Here is a 25,244-nt window from a genome sequence, read left to right on the forward strand (position 1 = left end):
GGTATGATACGGTACGGTACAATTACAAAATCTACGAAGTTGCAATAGTCCATTGAAATGTTACAATTTAAGGACCGAGTATTGCATTTTTTATAGGATGCAATTTATTTTTGAGACGTGTGTGGGGGGGGGGGGGGGTCAATTGAAGCTCAACCTCAAGTTTTTGGAATCGCCACCCTTATCCCCCGGCCGCCATGTTGAAAAAAGGGGTAAAAACAGTTTTTTCGCGATATCTCGGAAACTATGCGTCTTACAAAAAAAATGTGTAGACATAATTTGTAGCAAATTGATTTGCCTATAAATATGATTATATTACTTTTTGCCCTAAATTAAAAATTAAAGAAGTTATAAGCAAAAATGTGAGAAAAAATTTATTTGCTGTTTCTTCATGCTTTTTCAGGATGTGATACAACATCAGCAGCCTATAATATAAAAATTATGGAGAAACATCCTGAATTAGTTTCCGAGATATCGCGAAAAAAGTGTTTTCACCCCTTTATCAAGATGGCGGCCGGGGGACAAGGGTTGCGATTCCAAAAACTTGAGGTTAAGCTTCTATTGACACACGTCTCAAAATAAAAAATTGCGTCCTCTAAAAAATGCATAGCTCATGAAACATTTCAATGGCCCACAGGTGCAACTAAAAATGTAACTAATGATAGAATTAGATAATGGTAGAGATTAATTATTTACTCTTGTGTCGTTATTCGATGAAAAATCTGGGGAATACGTTCGCATGGGCAAAACGCTGACCGGATTTCTTCTTATTTGGGAACAGGTTATTCAACCCTACCGTACTATATGCGGCATCTTTTGGCCTAGCAGCCCGTGCTAGAACTGATTTGTGGTTTTGGCAGTAGAGTGTTAACGAGTTAATATGCATTATTTACATTTAAAAATTGTACCGAGAGAGGAAACCAGAAAGTTAAATGATGTTCGTCCACAGATCCGCATTGTACGTATCGGACGTTTAGCATCAAACGGATCGTAGGTTTCTTTGTATAGAAACTCTTACAAAGTGCGTCCACTGAACTAACTGCATAGCCCGTATGCGATACATAGGATGCGGATCTGTGGACGCCTTTGGATGTTATTCCCGGAAGAGTATATGGTACTATTCCAACAATCGAGTTATCACGGTCAGCTGTTATCTATGATCTAACATCAAATTAACTTTTTATATGTTCCGAAGAAAAGGAAGTCACAATGAAAAAAAGACAAGAAGAGCAATGAGGAAAATCTGGCTACATAATAGATAGAAGATATTAGCATTACTTTTTTCACCAGTGCAATTACTATCGGTTGTAATCGATTACCTTTCGATTATACAACTGCGTTTAGTTTCGCAATCGATGACCGAATTAGGGAAATGTTTACTATTATCTAGTAGCATGCGCTTGCGTATTATATCTATCGAATACCATATTATTAACTGATTTTATCATGGACGCTGAGTATTCCTCCTGTAGCGTATTTTTTATTACCCGACTGTGTGAGTTTCGGATTCCTATTGCTTTCTGAGTATTGGATGAATTCAAAACTCAGTTTTGAATTATTAAGCAGAATTCCATACCTGCATACCAGAGAATTTTCTAATTCTCTTCGTGTGTGAAGTCTGCCAATCCGCATTGGCCCAGCGTGGTGGATTATTGGCGTAACCCCTCTCAATCTGAGAGGTGATACGAGCTCAGTAGCTCAGAGTGGGTGAAAATGATGAAGCAGAATTCTCAAGCAGATATAATTACATAACTCGAATTTCTTTAGTCAAGGACGGTAAAAACCTGTCAATTAATCCATTAAATTAAATGAAATTGTTTTTTTTTATATAAATCAGACGCAAAATTGTATATTATTACAGGTTGGACAAGTACATGATATACTCGTATATAAGTTATTAATTCAATTATTTTAATTCTAAGTCATTGCTTCCGCCATTGATAAAACCCTGACCGAGATATGTCTGCATAGACCTTTATAGGGACATATTGATTATGAAGATCGTAGGTAGGTGTATTATATTATTATTTTAATTAATATTAATATAGTAATAATAATTCTTACTAACCTTACTTAACTCTTGTAAGTACAAGGCCTAGATATAAAATACTAATAAAAATCATTCTTTATATAGTTAGATTTGTGACGAACTGTTTGGAACGCAAAAACTATCAAAACGTGTATTGTTTTTTCAATATTTTTATACTCGAAGCTATAAAAGTAACTGCAAATCTAAGCCAATTGACAGTCAGTATGAATTGTGGTGATCCTCGTGTTCACAAAAATATTTATTTTTTGATTCAAATTAAACGTGAGCGTAATCCTAAGTATGAGCTAGTGTTTACTATTATTCTCCTACATACAAGTATATTTATTCGTGAGTGAAATGGAAATACAACTGTCATAGATATAAAAAGAACTTGGTCAACAAGTATTCAATCTCAAGGCATTGTTATTATTCTAAGACTTAGTAACTCGTATACCGAGCTGTTGAAAATATATTTTGTAATATATACGAGTACGTATAGGTGTGCTAGAAATAAAAAATAATGGCCAAGTCTGAATCGGTCTCGCGCATGAAATGTTCCGTACCATTTCTATAGGAACAACAAAAAATTACGTTTGTTGTACATTCGCTGTAAATATTTCTTGTATTCTGTTTTTTTAGTATTTGTTAGTTAGTTAGCGGCAAAAGAAATACATCATCTATGAACATTTCAACTGACTATGACGATTTATGAATTATGAGTAACAGACTGAATTACGGACGGACGGGCGGCCAGTGGAGTTTTAGTAATATGGTCCCGTTTCACCCGTTGTGTACGGAACCCTAAAAAAACATACCAATACTTATGATCGTCGAAGTGAAACGGACGGTCAAGGTCAAGGCCAAGATGAAGTCAGCTACAGGATTGTCTCATACATTAACTAATAAAATTTATACAAAGCATAATTATATAATATATTATTATTTGATTTGCATAGGTACTTTCTACTTTAAACTCTTTACTAAGATAAGACATAAAGTTTGTTGACCTATACTAATATTATAAAGAGTAGTATGTTGTAATCTCTGAAACAACTGAATAGATTTTGAAAACTCTTTTACTACTGGAAAGCTACGTTCTTTGTGAGTGTCATAGGCTACATTTTATTCCCGTATTCCCACGGGAACAGGAACTACGCAAGTGAAACCGCGTTGCTAGTGAGTAATAGAATCATAGAATAAACAGATCCTGAGCTTTCGAACCAGGAGTGCTATCGTGTACCGTTATAGGATAGCCCTACAGGTTATAACTCGTTTTTATATCTCGACAGTGTGAATACGTCTCTATATCCCTCTTTCTTTCGATACTACAGAGAGAAATAAAGAGAGAGAGAGAGACGAATTCGCTACAGCACTCATGATAAAAACCATATAATAATATAGCCTACAATAAAGCAAAATTTATTAAGATTTGCTCTGAAAATGTTCTACAATACGCTGTTCTGTGTGTCAACCTGAGGCATGGTTAAGGTGCCTGTACACACACAACCGTACGATCGAACTTTACTACAGCAATGCAAAGTATAACATGGTGGTAGAACCTACTTTTCCGGACGCGTCGCAAAGATGCACTTTTCCTAGCCCGTGAAAAGGTCACAGACAGACAAACTTTTGCATTAATTATCATATTAGTTTGGAAATGCATAGATGGATAAAATGGATAAGTGGTATGCATGTGTCTAACGGTGAAAGAAAACATCGTGAGGAAACCTGCATACCAGAGAATTTTCTTAATTCTCTGCGTGTCTGCCAACCCGCATTGGGCCACCGTGGTGGACTATTGGCCTAACGCTTCTCATTCTAAAAGGGGACTAGAGCTCAGCAGTGAGCCGGATATGGGTTGATAACAACGATGCATGTGCCACAGTCCACAAGTAACAATATAACCTACTTGTGCTTTCTAGGACCTATGAACTTAACCTTGTTCTGTTATGACTTTCTCTTAACTCTAGTTAAATTGCTAAAATAACATGGGTACGTTAAAGTTATCTATAGAAAGTTGATATCACGAGTTGATATTTGAGTTATAATAATTACCAATCACAAGTATTTTAAACATGCTGTTCCTTTGACTTCTTCCGCGTAATAATTTACAAAGCTTTCTTTTCACAAAGCATACAGTTGCATCAGTATTAGCACTTTGCTTAGTTTACTTGTGCAATACGCATTATAATTTTGGAGGTTCGCAAATTACCGTGGACAGACTGACAAACTACTAAATACGGATAAACTAGTGTTTGTTACTATTAGAGAAATAAATAATACTCAATAATAACATTTAAATATTGATAAATAGTTTCTTTAAAATTTGTATAAAAACATTATATTGCTGCTGATCTGTGATTTATTTTGGTTTTAAATAAAATTATATTTATCTTGATGCTACAAAATTATATTATATTCTTTATTCTTGATATTTTTTTGAGTACCAATGGTCAGTTTTGTAAGAAATTCTCGTACCATATAAATATAATTTAATGTAGGTAGATACATCAGCCTTGTACTCGTAAATGCAGTATGTAATTTTTACTTTCGTAATAAGTAATAAGTAACTCAAGTAACTTACTAACTTACTTTTGGTTATTAAATATCTCGGTGTACCATTTAAATAATAAGTCACATAGTATTTCATCTTATTTTTGTTTATGCAATCATCTAACATCGTATTTTCAACGAAATGACATAAGTATCTTAATTTTACGTGAATTGGTGGTAGTAGCAAATAGAAACATTGTTTCATCGAAAAAGCGGTTGTTAAGTAATTTCGTTGAAATAATCATGTTAGATGATCGAAAAAAAATACCGTCACTTGAGTTTTATAGCAGAAAGCAAATTCATTGTAATGAAGATTTACGATGTAAAAAAAACTGATGTATTTTCAGTTTGTAAATGCATTTTTTAATATCATTATTTATGTGCATCAATAACATGCTCGATTAAACTACAAAACCTGGAAAGCTGGTTGTCACAAGAAATAAAAAAGTATACCAGTATACCAACTGCTTCACGCGTTTTAGTTCGCGATCTTTTTTTATTCAAGGATTATAAAAAGTTTGCAACATTACCTACTGACCAGGTTTTTCGTTGAGCGTTTTTGTAATCAAATCTTCTCAAAAAAAAGCATTTTTTTAAAATATTATTTCACTTTACAATTCAGCTTCAAATAACATAAATACTAATATTGAAAAAGTGGAACTTTGTTTTAAAACACTATCCTTTACGAAACTTTGACGACAGTCACGCTTGGTAGAAAGAAACGACGGTCTAAGCACAGAAATAAGAATACATAAGTGGTCTAGGTTAAAGCACGCTTGCCTCGAAGATGCCTATCTAGTTTTGTCTTGAAAGTGTACAAATCATATATATTTTTTTATTCTCTACAAGTTAGCACTTGACTACTATCACACCTGATAGTAAGTGATGATGCAATCTAAGATGGCAGCGGGCTAACTGGTTAGGAGGAGGATGAAAATTCACACCCCTATCGGTTTCTACACGACATCGTACCGGAACGCTAAATCGCTTAGCGATACGTCTTTGTCGGTAGGGTGATTATAGTGCAGGACATCCCGGCGCATCATTTTGCAAAATTTTGAATGCGCCAGTTTCAGGAAAGGAAATTAGAAATACTGACGCTAAAAGGGTATTCCACATTTTAGATTATAGATGTTCTATTAGAAATGTCAGTGTGACACGAAAAGTTAAATTAAATTCACATTAATTTTACGTTACCATTAGCTTTCTTCGCTTGTTTTAGAAGGACAAATATTATGACAGAGTTACAGACGATACGACGATCTACCGACAAAGAAGTACCGCCAAGCGATTTAGCGTTCAGTACGATGTCGTGTAGAAACCGATATAGGGGTGTGGATTTTCATCCTCCTCCTAACAAGTTTAGCCCGCTTCCATCTTAGATTGCATCACTTACCATCAGGTGAGATTGTAATGAAGGGCTAACTTGTAAAAAATATAAAAAAAAAGATACTTTAAAACCTGCTTTTACTTATTCTAAAAATAATTGAACGTGTCTTAAGTCATATTCGTATATAGGTGAATAGGTACTTATCAGTAGAATAGATTGGTTGAGTGTTAATGACAAAAAATAGAAACGTTGCAACTCTCATTTCAATAATATCACGTTCGGGTGCGGTTAGCTACCGTTCAATAGATTGCTTTAGGTTTACAGATCCAATTCTAGACTGCCAATAACTTTACCATTTACGTAACACGCACCCGTGGACTAGGCAACCTGGCTGACTGATTGGTTTTTTGCTTTAGCTTGATAATTTGCGTTAGTTTGATAATATTTTTTGATGTAGGTAATATTTGACGTAATAATCATATGGCTGGCTCACCTACCAAATAAAATATAACACAACTTTTGTTTAAACCATGAAAGTAAAGAGTACTGGTAGGTGCCAATATAATTTTAACGACACAATCTTTACTGGATGCTAGCTGCTTGGTGGATTAAATGATGGTAGGTTATGTCCACGGTGGAACTCTGTCACAAATAGCCCTTTCTCTTATTACTGATCAATACATATAAATTAAATTGATGTGTCTGACAGTAATTTCAAGTGATTATAGTTATTTAAAGTTTACAGTTAAAGTATTTGAGTCCAGTTTTTTGTTAGTCAGCGTGAACACCGTCACGCTGCTTCACGCGTTTGTGATTTTGTAAAATAATGTTTGGTGGTGTAATTATTGATCATAAATTGTTTAGTGTGGGCATGGCGAACATGTCGGGCAGGGGAGGTGAGAATGTTAATGCAATCTAAAGAGATGCCTTAAACCTACACCCAAGGTCACAAGTCCAGCGATTTACTCGACGTGTTTCCTCTACCACAAAATCATTGTCGCTGCTACGTTATACTATGTTAAGCGATTAACTTCGTACATTTTAAAGACATTTGTACAAGAGTACGTTTAAAAGCAATGAATAAATTCTACACACATGGTAGGTCTGCGTGTCGGGACCGGCGCGGCGGCCAGGATTAGCATTTGAACAGTACGTTGCAGTCACGTAGTCCCGGTACTCGACGGTGTTTCTTCAACTATTCAACTTATAACAACGTCAATAATCCCTATCAATTAAGCTATAAAATTGATTTTAGCTTGAAATAACTTCGCACTTATCAATGGACTTTATTTTTATAAAATAGACGGACTAGCGGAGACTTCAGTTTTTCAAACGTTCCGAGGGATCTATTAATTTTTCCGGGTTAAAAAGTAGCCTATATGTTGCTCAATAACCTACTCTATATTCTAATTTAAGTTCCACAAACATCGGCTCAGCCGTTCCAAAGTTTAGCCTGGGTCACAAGAAATTCTAAAATGCTTGATTGTAATTTAATATCGTGTAAATAACTGTAAGCACCATAAACAAGATAGTAATTTTGAAATCTCAGACAAGTCTCAATTTTATTTTTTTGTGTATATATCTGCATATATGTACCTATTGATTAGCTAAACTGGCAAACTTTGGTCTTATAATATATCTCACTAAACAAAGGTTAGATACATTATTCAATTTTTAATTACTTGTTTGTGTTGAAATTAAACCGCGTTAAATTATATAAAACTATGTTATGCAATGTCGACCTTATTTCTGCCTAAAATTATATTAAATATTCATTTAATAGTTTACTAATTAATATACCTATAGATACGTAATATTAATTATTGTATTAAATATTTAAAGGAATATAGGACTTACGTAAAACAAAATACGTGCTATAAACGTGCATAGATTTTCCCGACACGCGAACGATGCTTCGTGTAGTAAATAATCAATTTTCAAGCCACGTTTTCCAAGTAGATTTGCTTGCGTATTTCCGCTGTGAAGCAATAAAGGCGTCGAAAATGGTTAACGAAGCTTGTGTTTAATACCGTTATTAATAATGTTTTGTTTAGACTCCGAATGGGTAAATGTTAAAGGGAAACCAATGTGTTTTTTTTTGTAATCTGAGGTTGTATTATATATTTTTACCAATTTATAAATAGATAGATTGATAGATATACTTTATTTGCACACCACAAAGACAAATACAAAAAAAAAACAAATACAAAAGGTGGCCTTATCGCTAAGTAGCGATTTCTTCCAGGCAACCTTCGGTTTAGGCAAACTTAAAACAAAAATAACCATAGTATTAGTAATACACATACATACAAATAATTTACATCCTAATACATAAACAATATTACACAAATACCTACAATAATGAATAAAATACATATCAAAATATACTAATAAATACATTATATTGAAGAGAAATAATAGATACAGATCGTTTTTACTGCACCAGATATTGAGTCTTTACGGCATTTTTAAAAATGTCCAGTGCCTTTGATTGCCGTATGTTCAAAGGGAGAGCATTCCATAACTTAACGGCTTGCACTACGAAAGAATGTTTATAAAAATTCGTCTTATGCACGGGTAAACATAGAATTAGCAATCGACACTGTCTCAGTTCAGACTGCACTCCCTGAAATGTAAGTTTCTCCTTCAGATACACAGGATATTTTGGATTAAACAACACACAGTACAGAAGTGAAAGTACTTGCAGATCCTGGCGACAAAGATTAGGCAGCCACTTGAGCTTCTGACGGAATTTTAAAATTTATAATGCTGCCCCGTGAGTTCGTCCGCATAGATCCCGAATATCGGAATAAAAAGTAATTAGCAGTAAGTATTTGGTCTTATTCTTGGGCTTTTCCAGATATAGGTACGATATAATCTTTGCAAATTTTCATCCAGACATATAACCGTTCGGGAGTTATAAATGGCATTACTAATCTGACTTTGTTTTACATGTATAAGTAGAAGATATACTAAGATTAGTTTATGAAATTTTTTACAAATACAATCATGTCCATAGTGTTCATGTAATAACTTTAAGTATGAGGGTACCTAACCTATTAACTATCAATTGTAATGATCGATAACAAAAGTAATAGAATTTATTTTAGTATATAAAATAACAAAATTCGATGCTTTGCGTCTAAATAGCTATTCTTTGTCCAGTAATAAGATAGTTGTCTCATATTTATAAAGTTTTAATACCGGAGGATATCCTGCCATTGTTAGCGTCAACAGTTTATTTTTAGATTTTGATGCAATACGACAAGTCACCAACAAGATATTATCTACATCTATAAGTAATTACGTTCATTTATAAAATATTCGTGCCATGTCAAGTTATACTTTTGAATTAATATCTTCGAGAAATGCTACTTTAAACACTAATACAAGGAATAATGGCGGATTTATGTCTTTTTGACGTTTTCTGTTAGTATTCAAATGTCAAAAATGACATTTGACAAATTACTGACTGGGCGCCATATTGTAATATCTACCTCAAAAATTGGGTTATATTTTTATCTTGCTCTTATTATTATTAGTTTGATGTACCACTTTATTTTATTTTTATTAATATCCTTGTATTTTTGCAAGTTTAATGTTATACATATAGTAGCTACATAGACCTGGCCTGAAATGGACCACCTCCTTAAAGTCTAATCTTCAGAAATAAGATATTATGTAGCTTCCGAAAGTTCAACCACAAATACTAACAGTAGAAGTAAAAAGTTTGTACAACACGGAGTGCTAAATTATGTAGCTGTAAGAAGAAAGGCAAAGATAATGAGACAAACAATTATTTATCTTTGCCTGATGAATACTGCAAAATAGTAGTCATTAGACATAGTTCACGGCATGTGAAATGAGCGACTGCTTCATCCGCGAGTAGTGTTGCCAGGCGTCCGGATAAAGCTGGACATGGTTAGGCTTTTTGATTGCGTGCCCGGCCAAAATAAACAGTGTCCGGGTTTTTATGATTAAACAAACAAGCGTGGCCAAAACAAGCGATTGTTTATCAAGAATTTAATTTTAACTGATGACTTCATTTGACTGATTAACTCGATTTTATTTATATTTTATTAGAATTTAACCAGAGTTTTAGTAATAATCAAAAAAAAATTGATTTTTCATACAGTTATTACCATCTTGTACCGACTCGTAAGTCTATGATTATTACTGAGACACAAAATATTCAATACGGTGCCCGGGTTTACTCAAATGTCCGGCCAAACTAACCGGTCTGTCCGGCTATTAGGTTTGGCGACCTGGCAACCCTATCCGCGAGAAACTATAAAGATGATCATGTATGCGATAACGAGCTATCAAGGTCAGTTAATCTTTCCACCGTGGCTACTGGTTTATGAGCGGCTAGTTATTGTAGTGTTTATTTAGAACTCTACAAAGACAACAGGTTAAAACACTATCACTTTTTACGCATACGAAGAAATTTGATTTTAAAGTAATTTTAAAACAAAGACGTATCTGTTGTTTGAAATTGTTATCTGTTGTTTCTCGTCTAGAGGCGATTTCAATTTTTTTTCTTCAGAGACCTGATAGGATTTTTGCTATTTTAATTTGTGAAAATATGAAACGTAGGTTTTATGGTCAATAATTATTTTATTGCTTTCTGTAAACATGTTCATCCAAATAACATGTTGGTAATCTTGGGCATTTACTTAATGTGATTAGAATGGAACACTTGGTTATACAATTTTACATCATTTTGATAAACACCATAGAATATCACGTCAAACATTGCAAACTTTTAGTAACTGAAAAATTATTCATCGCAAAATGAACAAACGGCCCTGGTATATCTTCTCACTATAAGCAAGCCAGCTTTGAGTTAATGAAAATGGTATTTATCAATTTATTACCTACTCAAAATTTTTACTAATATTCGAGTTCTAATTTCAGAAAAAGTAATGCTAGTTATATTTATTTGGTTGTGATGTTTTAGTCGGCTCTTTTAAAAATTAACATAATTGCGAATTATTAATGAATTCAACCTCATTATAATGCTATTATTATAATTTTCATTAACATAAACGACAACACAATTAGCATGTTTAGAGTTAACGTTTTGGTCAGAAATCCGAATTAGAAATGACCTGCACCCATCAGCTGTTTATGAGATGAAAAGTTTATGAATAATGTTTTATATCAAAATAGTTGACACCCTGCGGTTTCACCCATGTAGAATTGTCAAAATTGGGTCAGTACATCTAGAGATTACCCCTCACAATACCACAAACTTTACCTCTTTATTATTATTAGTATAGATTTAGTATTTTAAAAATTATATTCTGAGTTAGTTGTTTAAAAATCTCCTGGCCGAATTGTCATTAACTGTTATTAATAGTCATCTTTGACTTAAGCCAGAATTTTTTGGATTTTTTTTTATTTATTTACAGGGGTAAAATATTTTATTATAATAATTTTATAAAATTTTACAATAATGTTAAAACTACGTACCTATCTATAACTACATATTATAAAAATTAAAAAGTAAATATACTTTGCTATTTCTTTGAAAATTTTGATTTAAAACACTTTTAATTTTTGCCGGATAAACAAATGGGTAAAGTTCGTTTCTAATTCTGATATTCCAATATTTGAATATCTCTAGATAATCCACATCGCCGTTATTGGCAGACAAAATTGAGCGGTAAATCATTTCTGCACGGTCATGGCGAGAGCGATCACGTAGAAAGAAAATAAAACAACGAGACATTCAATTCGACGCCGATGTAAGCAATATCCGAGCGTTCACCCTAAGGTATTACGTATTTCATTGACGTGGACATGGCTGGCGGCGTGGAGAGTTTATGAAACCAAAAAAACCATAGGTCTCTTTCATCAACTAAAACTAGGAGGTGTTTAATTTGGCTAGGATGTTTTTGGTATTATACAACTCTCCTACGAGCAAACATATCATCTCTCTGCTGAGCTCAAGTCTCCTCTCAGAATGAGAGGGGTTAGGCCAATAGTCCACCACGCTGGCCCAATGTGAATTGTGGACCGGATTCGAACCCACACGATCCGGAATCGGAGGCAGAGGTCATATCCACTGGGCTATCACGGCTCTAAGCAAACATATCAACTGTCGGTAATAGATGTTTTTTTTTGGCGTGAATACGTCTTTTTATTCTTCCATATAGTGTAATTCAATTCAGAAAGCTGTGGGTTAATATTTAGAAAATGGGGGGGATAGAGTTTGTGCCGTAATCGATAGTTAAAAGACGTAGAGTGAGAGCTGCGATCGCATACGGGGATAAGGAAGCGCCGATACTTTGAAGTCATTGAATTCACACACGTATTCACGCAAACCACACGGTCTTATTAACTGCCAAACTTCATAGCACAGTTTAGTGTCGATTAAATTATAAATAACTTTAAAAAGTAAAAAAATACCCTTTTAGCACGCACTAAAAATTACAAATAGTGGATTTAAGTCACGTGACTATATTTTTCGTATTTCTGACAGCAAATCCCTTCATTTGATATCCATATCATGGGGGTGGATTTCGAACAGCCAGTCCGCCATCTTGGGAAGGTCGCCATATTGGATTTGTAATGACGTTTCTTAGCTAGTCACGTATTGTAATCAGAACTCAGAGCGTGTGCAAAATTTCATGCTAATCGAAGACCAGGAAGTGGGTCAAATTAAGATTCCAAGATTTTCTTATATACATTTAGTTACACGCTTTAAATAACAAAAGAAGATAAGAAACTTTTCATTAAGGATTTTGTCATTATTACCGCAATTCTCTACCTCTCGATTTTACGATACTACTCGTACTAAAAATTTCTAGTCTCTATTTAAATTATTCTAAAAGTCAGATCCGCACTGTAAAATTATTTGGCGTTACCAAACTCTTTGTGAAAATAATTATATATGAGTTGCATAAGCCATTATAAAAATCGGCTAACAAAATAGGGAAACGGAGAGATGATCATTGCGCAATCTACAAGTAATGAACACAACATATAAGTTCTTACGAAATTTTATGTGCACAATATAAACATTCACTTTTGCGGTGTCGTAAAAAGAAGATACAAATTATAGATTTAGATAGTATTGTCATAACGAATTGTCATAATATTAAAAATATAATATAATCTTAAAATCGATGTATTATGATTAAGACACATGTCGTTAAATATTGCATAATACTTTATGATTTTAAGATTTATTTAATTAGTTTTTGACTAAACTGCGCAGTGTTGCGCGGTGTATTTACAAAACGCAGGTCCTGGGTTCGATCCCCGGCTGGGCCGATTGAATTTTCTTAATTGGTCCAGGTCTGGCTGGTGGGAGGCTTCGGCCGTGGCTAGTTACCACCCTACCAAAGCGATTTAGCGTTTCGGTACGATGTCGCGTAGAAACCGAAAGGTGTGTGGATTTTCATCCTCCTCCAACAAGTTAGCCCGCTTCCATCTTAGACTGCATCATCACTTACCTCCAGGTGAGATTGTAGTCAAGGGCTAACTTGTAAAGAATAACAACAAAAAAAAAGTTGTACTTATACGTTGTATAGTGTTAGTTAAGTAACAAATTAGGTATACGAGTATATTGCTCGTTTTGGCAAGATTTCGTTGTCTAATAAGTAAATGTGAAAGTTGGTTTCAATCTAACTTCTTTTCTAAAAAGGCAACATTTTATATATGCGCCTACGTTTATATTTTACGGGTTTGTAGAAAAACGATATTATTCTAAAGATTTTATAACGATAAATATAAACTATGTTATTTAATGCGGTTCACGCCTAAAGCTCAAAGTTAATTTTCTCCGAAACTACAAACAATATTTCGATGAAAACTGTCTGAAAATCCGTTCAGTAGTTTTGAGTTTATTCACATTTAGTCAGACGGCTTGATCGATTTTAATGAAATCTATATTTGATAGGCATCACAAAGTATTTTTCACCCTCTTACCCCTTAGTTTAATATAAAAATGTTAACTGCGGCAAATCTAATTGATTTCCTTAGTTTCAAAATCTGCGCTATATTAACCGTCGTATGAGAAATAATCTCAGTACCCACTTGTCTCTCAGGATGACATCATGGTGATCTAGTTGGATCATCTCAGCTAATGACCTCTAACGGTATTTATACTGACATACTTTGATGGTCTTATACATTAAAGCATTAGCTATACTATAGTATTTGGTACATACACAAAAAACCATTGCTTATGGCATTCACAACAATATAAGCTGAGTCATTGATTGGGATTAAAATATCTTAAGTAATTGTCAGCCTTTTGGAATGGCACCCTGCAGGTTCAAGCCTCCTCCTAATGGGAGGGGGATTTTGAGCTTAGAACCGTCACGCTGCTACAATGCGATGGTGGGGTAAGTGTGTAAATGTTTGATTCTCTAGCTGTCATTATCAGCTGATTATGACCTGGACCCGGAAAGTGACTGCAGCAATTCCAACTTACTAATTGCGATCCATTGAGACTGTCGTCAAGAAGAAAGAAAAGCTTATTTATATAATTACCACTCGGCGCGGTGTCACACGCGTATGCCCCGTTTTCGTAAAAATGTGGGGATAAAATATAGCCTATGACACTCATAAATAACGTGGTTTTCAAGTGGTAAACAATTTTTAAAATCGCTACAGTAGATCCAGAGATTACCCCATAAAATACCACAAACTTTATGTCTTTATAGTATTAGTAGGTATAGATATAGAAGTACAGATATCATAGCTCGACCCAGGACTCGAATCCACGACCTCATGATCCGGAGCCACATCAGGCTAACTACTGTTTCAACGAGACAGTTGCTATACAAACTATTATTTTCGTTATGTTATTATTCTTTTTAGTTTTGTTTGTGCTACTATTCTTTTAATTTATATACAATTAGTATGTATTTAGCTAATGATAATAATATATTACAGTGAAGTGATAAGTAGGTGTGGAGGTTTTGTAATATATTTTTTTTTACATTTGCTAAACAGAGCGTTGCAAATGTGAAGAGATTTAATGAAGGAAACGGATTTACAATAATTAATGATGTCAAGATCGCAGAAGGGAAGGAAACCACGCCAAATAAAAGCTTCGTTTGTTTACATAACTATGCAAATATTACATATAACTATTAGTTACTTTTACCAGTTCTAACAAGTTCATATCATCAAAATCATCAGTTTTCGCAAATCTCGGGAGACCATGATTTTTTCGGGATAAAAAGCAGCTTTTGTGTTAAAATAAAATATATCTATTCCAAATTTCAGCCAAATCGCTTTATTATTAGCGGCGCTAAAGACTAACAAGCATCCAAACATCCATACAAACTTTCGCGTTTACAATATTAGTAGGATTTGATATGAGTCAACTACCCTATTATTAGCTCAAGGTATAGTTGGTACTGGAAATAAATAATTATGCTATAGCAAGACATGTGATATCCCTTTCGTGATAGCTTACGAATTACGCGCGCTAGCTGCAGTCGTTCCGCATAACTTAATTAGAAACCGTTCTCAACGCGTCTAGAAAACTTAACTAAGTTGTTTTACAACATTCAAATTGAAGTAAATGTAATGGTATAAATTAAATATAATAATGTTTTAATTTATTTTCCTACTCCTACCTTACCTCTATCCTACACTTACCATACCCCTACCCTAACCTACCCTACACCCTTACAAAAGAAGAAGAAATACTTTATTGCACACAAAAATACAATTATAAATTAAAACAGTATAAAGATAATTTAAACTTAGCTTGCAGAGGCGGCCTTATTATTAATAATAATAATAAAATTCATTTATTCAGCTTAAGACTGGACAGAAATAGTGAAAACTAAATTAACTTAAAATTAAGATAATTATAACTAAAAAAAAACGCGACTGCACTTCTGGGCAAATAGTGCCTCCCGATTATTACTATAAGTAATCTCTACCAGACAACCCCTGACGAGAGAACTTGCGAAAGAGCGGGAAGGTGCAATACATTATATGTAATTATATATATAAATAATTAAATAATTATTAGGCGCTCCGTGTGTTTCTCCGCATCGCTGTATCTGTGGAGAGCTAGTCGATACACTCGGACACCACGGTCTTTCTTGCAGTAGGAGCACTGGCCGTATTCCGCGGCACGCTAGCCTGTACGACATCATACGTCGTGCTCTTGTCACCGCCGGCGTGCCAGCCGTTTTGGAACCTAACGGTTTGGCGCGTGACGATGGTAAAAGACCAGACGGCATGTCTTTGATGCCATGGAAGATGGGTAGGCCTTTGGTGTGGGACGCGACTTGCGTAGACACCCTTGCGCCTTCACATCTTCCTGGCACGATGGGATGTGCGGGCGCTGCTGCTGCATCAGCAGAGACCCTCAAGCGGCGCAAATATAGCAATCTCGTCGGAGATTACATATTTGAGCCGTTTGCGGTCGAAACACTAGGACCGTGGGGTCCGAGTACACGCTTTCTTTACAAAGAAATTGCAAAGCGTTTTAATCGACACCTCCCGTGACCAGAAGGCTGGCCTATATTTAGGCCAAAGAATTAGTATTGCCATACAACGTGGCAATACTGCCAGCCTTCTGGGCACTTTACCTATGATCGTCGATTCGGACGAATTCTACGACGCCTGAGCCTTTAGATATAATTTAAATTTAGTATATTTTCTTTTGAATTTTTATAATATGTAGTTATAGATATTTAGGTACGTAGTTTTAATATTATTGTACAACTTTATAAAATTGAATGAATAAAAGTATGTAAGTACGTAAATTATATATATGTAAATATAATATTAAAATTTACATATGTATTACTTATTATATTACAACTAAAAAAAAATATGTAGTACAATAAAGTAATTTAATCCCGTAATATTTAACAAAAATCAGATCTTCAAAATCTCTTTTTTTTTTTAAAGTTTTATATAATTAGGTGGTGTATCTGCCATTTGCGTTTTATCCATTAATTACGAGACACCCTGTATGTAAAAAATTTGGCACACCAAGTTTCATAAAATTTCAATAACAAAAATTACGGTTTATTACGAAGACCGTTAAGGTATTTGCTATATCGTTAGTCGATTGAAATGTCGTAATCGTGAATGTTATATGCGAAAAGGGGTCGACGAACGGAGGCACAGGCAAAGATTAACATTATGTTATACAGAGGAAAGATTTACCCACTTATTAACACGCCACTTATCTACTGAAGACCGTTACGTTACCACTACGTTATTTTACGTGACAGATTATAGACTCATTGCGGAAGAGATTATTATGCAAACGGTGATGTTTTTATTGCACGTGTGATTTTACTGCCATGTTTAAAGTTCTGACTGTCATTCTCAATTTCTCTTAAAGTTGGTTTTTTTTTTAAATATTTCTTGACCTTTGCTTTTGTAGTCACTCTTTAGCCCAGGGTTTCCCAAACATTTTTGTATCGTAGACCCCCTTGCCATGTATTTCCGTGTTGGGTAGACCCCCTACTTATTTGATATTGTATTTTCTGTGTCCTACCACTTACACAAATTTATAAACGTATATATTAACTTTTTTACTTCATAGTTATATATGATAATATGATGTAAAAAAAATATATGTAAAAAAACGTTTTAAAAAAAGCTTTTATTTAAACGCTCTAAAAAGAAGAAAATATTTTTTTCTTTCAACATTTTAACTATCAATTTATAACCTCGAATACTTTGGGCGACACTTCGGGAATCACTGCTTTAGCCCATTGTAGTATCCAGTCCTAGTACAGGCATTTGGCTCAGCTGAAGTGTAAATAAAGTTATAATAAATCTATACTAATATTATAAAGAGGTAAAGTTTGTAAGTTTGTTACATTTTTTAAATGGGGTAATCTTCGGAACTACTGGTCCGATTTTAAAAATTCTTTCAACAGTAGAATGCTACATTATCGTGGAGTGCTATAGGCTATATTTTATATTGGTATCATATATATTAGCCGAGTTATCACAGTTTTTGTCATACAGGTCAGACTGAAAATCCTCTTAAACAGACTTATTCGCATGCGCTGCCTTAACTATTGTGTATAATTGAAATTAATGTCTGGAGGCTATATGTATCTTTACAAGATCTACAAAAAAGTCCGCGACACTATATATCTTCTATATATTAGCAGATATAGTACCTTTTGTGTTTTGAAAATTATTAATTTTATATACTTAGGTTTACGTCATTATTTATACAACTAAACTTTAATCCTTATTAAAATAAATTATTTAATAATCACAAGGATATTATGAAGATAAGATTTGCCCTTTACAGTATGTTCATTACTTAAATAGTTTCGGAGATAATACAAAATTTCCAAAAGACGCAGAAATTCCGCTATATGACGCCCCGCGCTTACATTTACGTAGTTCCTGTTCCCGTGTGAATATGGGGATCAAACATAGCCTATGACACTAGCAAATAACGTAGCTTTCTATTGGTAAAACAATTTTCCAAATCGGTCCAGTAGATCCAGAGATTAAATCCTACAACCACACGAACTTTACCTCTTTATATTATTAGCATAGAAGTCTCTATTTCTCTTGGTCATACCACCACTCTCGAAGGACTGGACCGATTTTGCTAAGGGTAGGAGTAAGATAGAGAAATTACAGGGTAGGGTAGGGTACGGGTAGGGAAGCGTAGGGGTAGTATAGGGGTAGGGTAGGTTTAAGGCCGGGTTTAGGGTAGTGGTAGGGTAGGGGTAGAGGTAGGGTAGTGGTAGGGTAGAGTTACGGGTAGGATAGGGAAGTAATAGGGTAGGGGTAGGATAGGCGTGAGATAGGGGTACGGGTGGGATAGGGGTAGGAAAGGGATAAGGTACGGGAAGGGTAGGGGTAGGATGTGGGTAGGGTGTAGGTAAGGTAGGGGTAGGGTAGGAGTAGGTTTGGGGTAGGGTAGGGGTATGGTGGGTGTAGGGTAGGGTAGGGGTAGGGTAGATGTAGGGGTTGGGTAGGGTTGGGGTAGTGGTAGGGTAGGGGTAGGGTAGGGTAGGGGTAGTAGTAAAGTTGACATCGAAATTTACGCGGACGAAGTCGCGGGCGTCCGCTAGTATTAAAATAAAATAGAAATTAAATATTTAATTTGAAATGGAAACTTTAACACATAGATGTGACAAATATAAATTTCAAATTTTTGATTAAATAAAAAAAATTAAATCTGAATTAAAAGTTTAAAGTACGGTACGTTAACGATTAATTTATGACAGCTAAAGATTTAACACTGTTAGTCACCGAGGAAGTTATTGTACTTGTTTGATACACGATGTTAAATTGGTGAATCTACTAATCTATTAAATTATTAATCAAAAAAACCAATTAAATAATCTGTTAACGTCAGATTGTGTTAGGGTACAGTGGGTTTATTAATAGTTGACAGTGTGACGATTTGAGCGTAATCTAGGCACATCTAGGGGAGTGGGAACCAGTGGGAAGGTTAAGTACATAGTTGCAAAAATAAAATTTGTAGTTGTTGTAAAAACATTTGTTAAAATAAAACTGTTGCCTTTCTATTCTCGCAAAAATAAAATTGGTTGTTGTTGTAAAAACATTTGTTAAAATAAAACCGTTGTCGTTCTATTCGAGCCTCAAGCGTGGATTATTTTTTTATTTTAAGGAAAATGTTACTGTTAAAAACAGCAAGCAAAGCGAAAGCAGTGCCAGTGGATATAAGTAAATATATATCATAATTTCAGTACAATAAATTATCAGGTACGTAGTGAATACATATTTTATTATCTTTGTGCAATTCATTGTCCCATACTGTTTCCAGCATACCACATATGAGCGACACTTCCTGGATAAAGCCCGGGATATAGAGATTTATCCGGATATTTAGTATCCGGTGACACAGATTTATTCTTCACGTTAAACTGTAGTCTATGATATAAATCGCTATTTTATACACACATGGACTATTGCAGTAACCAATTTTAGGAGATTTTCGCTTAGTTGGAGTGAAAAGGTAATTTTTGTTTATATATGTTACGCTCAAAGATCTCACTGAGCAGAAAAATAGCATAGTAATAAAAGATTGCTCAAGGTCGCCATTGACGGTCAATTATTCTCACGTTTCTGAAAAGCAAACGGCAGTACCTACGCGGCATACTATACAAGTCATGTACGCAGTGACCAACACACGATCAATTATAGTCGTGGGTGCTACAGAAACGTGAGAATAATTGACCGTTTGTGGCTAGCATTACTCTTAGTTATGTTATACGGGTAACTGTTAGAAGTACGGTTTCAATTAAAAATAAGAAGAAGAAGAAAGAAAAGACGTTTATTTTAAAGTTGCGCCACACAACAATCACAATGTCTTACACAAATTGTAGTGTCTGCTGCCTTACCGCTTGGGCATGTCCATCCAGACCAACAATTCCCAAGTAATTCCCAAGTAGTAGAAGCACACCAGACACTATCCAGACCAACAATTCAAAAGTAATTCCCAAGTAGTAGAAGCACAGAACACCACTTGGCCATGTTACAAAAATCACACGTAATGTAATTACATTCAGTCGAACAACTGTATAAATGTCTTAAATTTTTATTGCACTTTATTGGAATGGCAATTTAATCGAAAACCGTCGCTATCGTTCGCAATTAGCGTTACTTTATTATATTGTCAATAAAAACGAATCGGACACAGTTTGTAATAATGACTACCGATATTTTAATTGTATCTAGTAATGACTACTGCCATTAGGTGTGATATGAGTTAGTAAACCTAAAAACCTCGATAAAGATTGGGCAGTTTGATTTTTTTAGCATATTAGCCGGATATTTTTAAAACTTGACCAATATTACCGCGAAGCATTCGCTTGATTGTTTAATCAAGGGTTGTTTCACTTCTCACTCTGTAGGCTTATTCAGTATATTTGACGTAGTTGACATACACGAAATTGAGATTCTATGTAATAAATTGTAAGTAAAAAACTTTTTAAGAAAAGCTTTTATTTAAACGCTCTAAAAAGAAGAAAAATAAAAGCTTTTAATAAAAATTACATTCGGTGCTTACTGCTGGATATCACACAGTAAGAAAGTAAATGACATTTTTGTCAATTGATTTGATGTTTAATAGGTTGATAATAAAGACCAAAATAGTGAATAGACCAGCTGTACGCTTTTTGGCTGGTGGGAGGCTTCGGCCGTGGCTAGTTACCACCCTACCGACAAAGACGTACCGCCAAGCGATGTAGCGTTCCGGTACGATGTCGTGTAGAAACCAAAAGGGGTGTGAATTTTCATCCTCCTCCTAACAAGTTAGCCCGCTTCCATCTTAGACTGCATCATCACTTACTATCAGGTGTGATTGTAGTCAAGGGCTAACTTGTAAAGAATAAAAAAAAAAACACACTGGTTGTTTGGCCACTAAAAAGCTCCGCAAACATAACAATGAATTGATATTTTTAATTTTGGTAACAGTATTGTATATAATAAACATTGTTAAAAATAAAAAAAAAGTGTACTTAATTAAACAAATGAAAGACCTAAATATTTTACTACAAGTACCCTGTAGTATTTAATTACCTACGAAACTTTCAAATAATAGAAAACAAGTCATTTGACATCAAGTCATTATTCAAATTTAGTGCTACCGATTTCAAATCGTCGTCAGTTTTTGCGTAATATTTCAATTTCATCGGAGATGTAATATATGTATAGCCACAATAAATATTAATTTATTATATCGTTCGCATGTTCCGAGCTCATCTAGGCCGATCAACGGCGCGAAATCTCTACTGCAAACAGATTTAATGCCCATGCAAATCCGACCGAGGAATGTGAGTGAAATTGCGGCTACGTTTTGTTTGCCAGTGGAAATGAGGTATATTTGCAGTAAGCTTCATATTTAAAGACATTTTAGGGTTGTTTATAAGAAAACGGAAAACGGCACGAGAAAACTCGCCTTTTATATACCGCTTCTTTCGTGCTTTGTTTTTGTCTAATTGTTAGTTATTTTTTGTTCTTAGGTTGTGGTGTACAAATAAAGAGTTAATATAAATGAATTTTTAAATTTACATAATTAATAAATTCCTTAATTTACATACGCTGCGTATCAATTCTTTACAGGGTGTCCCGTAATTAATGAATAAAACGAAAGGGCATATCAATTCTTTACAATATACAACACCTAATTATCTAAAACTAATTTGTAGAGTTTTGAAAAAGTCCCTACGGTGACCACGTTATATTTTTTTTCGGATTTTTCAAATGCTTTATAACATAGACTTAACTGGAAAAATCACATAATTAACAGAATTACAGCAAAATACAGAGAGCTTATTTAGAATGTATGTAAATAAAGATGAATAAAGAATTCGTATGATGGTAGATATAGATAGTATGTAGGTATCTATATTTTATTAATCACAAATTACTACAATATTTCTTGCGATATTACTGTTAGCTGTCATCAAAGTAAATAATAAGTTCCCTAGCCAACGGTACTTGTAACTTGCATAACTTTTGATGCAACGATTTCGACAGCGATCGTCGTTAATAGCTGGCATTAAAGTGCTGCTATTAAATATAGCTATAGTTAAAGACAATAATGATGTGATAGTATCAACTTAAAATAACCATTGTAAACATTATTTTAACTATTGCAATAATGTCACGTAATGTAGGATAAGGATTTTAATATCACGTCTAGTTAAAGACGTTGTGAAATTACTGCGAAACAATCATTTCCATTTGGCTATAGTTAGCCCAGTGGATATGACCTCCGCCTCCGATTCCGGAGGGTGTGGGTTCGAATCCAATTCGGGCATGCACCTCCAACTTCAGCTGTGTGCATTTTAAGAAATTAAATATCACGTGTCTCAAACGGTGAAGGAAAACATCGCGAGGAAACCTGCAAACCATAGTATTTTTTTAATTCTCTGGGTGTGTGAAGTCTGCCAATCCGCATTGGGACAGCGTGGTGGACTATTGGCCTAACCCCTCCCATTCTAAGAGAAGACTCTAGCTCAGCATTGAGCCGAATATGGGTCGACTCGAGCTCAGCAGTGAGCCGAATATGAGTTGAAAGTGAAAAGCAAACATATATAAGTTTCTAATAAAATAAACATATCAGTAATATAATAGGATACATTAAAATTGATAAAACAAACTTTAACGTAACACGGTTATTTTAGACCACAAACGTTTTCAGTGGCTATTGTATCCGAAAAGACCGTTAATACCTAACAAAACTGCGATCGGTTTTCAGTTGTGAAAATACACGTTGAATAGAGTGAAAATAAAACGAAATTTGGGCCAGTATTGCAAATTTACGGATAGTTTGTCAAAGTCTAGTGTTGGATGCGGGGAAAAAAGTTGGATTTTTTGAGGTTGCAATGTAACACAAAATGGCAGTGATTTTTGTGAAATTGTTGCTAATATTTAAATACTGCGGCTTTGTGAAACTAAGAGTAATCTACTGGACTACTGCCAGAAATGACAATGGACATTTTGTATGCTTCATTCTCCTTGGTAGATAGTAATTGCTATGATGTGTTTTTAAGCGATTAATTATACCATTTCAAAGTTAAATGATGAAATTATTGGAATGTAGATTCATGATTGATTTGTCTTTACAATGCAACAAACAGAACCTGAAAAGATTTTCCGTAGCGAATATATTTCGCAAACTTCAACAGATATGGAAACTTAAGTTTATGGATAACATACCAACAAACAATCATTTGCAATAACTTAGCAATTAATTTTAACACTATTTGCAAAAATATTATTGATCAAGGAAGATTATACAAATAGATAAAACAACAACTTCTTGTTTACGAAGTCACCGTCTAAATGTCATAAAAATGACTTTCGCGAATACTGGTCTCACAAGAACAGGTAATTTCATCGCGTGTAGAATATAGTACACCTCGCAAAACGATACACAGGAACTTAGTTTTAGGTAGATTGGAATTAACACGACGAGGAATTCGATACAATAGCATGATACATGACTCCTTTTATAGAGCAGTTTTTACCAACAAAAATGGGGTTCTTAGTACGGTTCATATTATGATGGCATTTGATGTTCACGCTTGAGTTTATTGAGTAGATTATGTTGGACAACTCTCATTTATTTGATAAGTTGTGCAGTCAGGGTGGTCTCATAAAGTAGGGTAAACGTTCGGAGATTTTCGGAGATGGATGACGGAATTTGGTAGATAAACGACAACAGAAAATGATGTGACCACTATACGACTAGCATTAGTTTATAGTCCTTATAATCACTCTAATATTATAAAGGTGAAAATGTAAGTGATGTTTTTTACTCTTTCACGTTGTAACTACAAAACCACTCTGAAATGGAGATAGATTATAATAGACCAAGGACCTCTTTCACTTTCTTATCTAAAAAACGTGCTTCCGGCGAGATTTGTGACAACAAAAATTAATTGAATTTATTTGTAGTAAGTTATTAAGTATGTGTGTGAAGTCTGCCAATCCTAACTAAAGGCCTAACCCCTTTCAGTCCGAGAGGAGACTCGAGCTCAGCAGTGAGCCGAATATGGGTTGTTAATGATGATGATGATTAATTATGTATCAATAAATCAGGTGAAAATTTACATAGGTATGCAATATGCATATGAATATTTTGTAAAAGATCGAAGCCAGATGTGGAAATGCATCTGCCTTTAAGTGATTGCCTAATGCGAGTGAATTATTCATATGCTAATTAGCACCTGTGGCAAGAGCCGTAACAATTTTGCTTATTTCAGGATGAAGTAATTTTGGTATGGATGAAATATTCATCCACATTTGAGGCCTTTTGATATCTTTTTAAATCGGAAACATCGATGTTCGATCGATGTTAACATGAGATAGGAACAAACAAATACATATTAGATTATTATCCACTAACTGTACCTGCTACATTATCTACCTATTAAAGTTCAATGGCTGTCGCTTAGTAGATTTGTCATGTTTAGAAGCTTAGAAGCGTAAACATTTTCCTTATATGTAGAGCTCCGAAATTTTGAAACATAGGCTTAGTAATTATTAAAAGAAATTTCAACCGACTTCAAAACATAAACTTACCCACAAAACTAAAAAGGGAAAAATAGCATTGTAATATTTGTTATCTAGTTATTACATTGAAGGAGGTGCCTATTCTAATTAAAAAATCTCTAATCCTAAATTGTATTAATTTGAAATTCTAAATCTAAATCGGACAACTCAGTAAAAAGTTACGCGTGTTCATACATAAACAAAAATGTACACATAGAATTGATAACCTCCTCTCCGTTTTTTGTCGGTTGAAAAAGTATCCAGTAGATACCTAAAGCATAATTTTAGGGCACTAAAACTTAGAGATTGTGTATTATATCTAAGTACGTA

General features: G+C 34.3%; 1 protein-coding gene across 1 annotated transcript in view; it reads right to left on the bottom strand.

Moving 5' to 3' along the window:
• LOC112056544 (uncharacterized) overlaps nt 1-25,244 on the bottom strand; it is a 67,253-nt gene that overhangs the window by 41,532 nt on the left and 477 nt on the right. The gene's annotated exons all lie outside the window — the stretch shown is intronic.

The sequence above is a fragment of the Bicyclus anynana genome, chromosome 16 (assembly GCF_947172395.1).
Source record: "Bicyclus anynana chromosome 16, ilBicAnyn1.1, whole genome shotgun sequence".
Classification (NCBI taxonomy): Eukaryota; Metazoa; Arthropoda; class Insecta; order Lepidoptera; family Nymphalidae; genus Bicyclus; species Bicyclus anynana.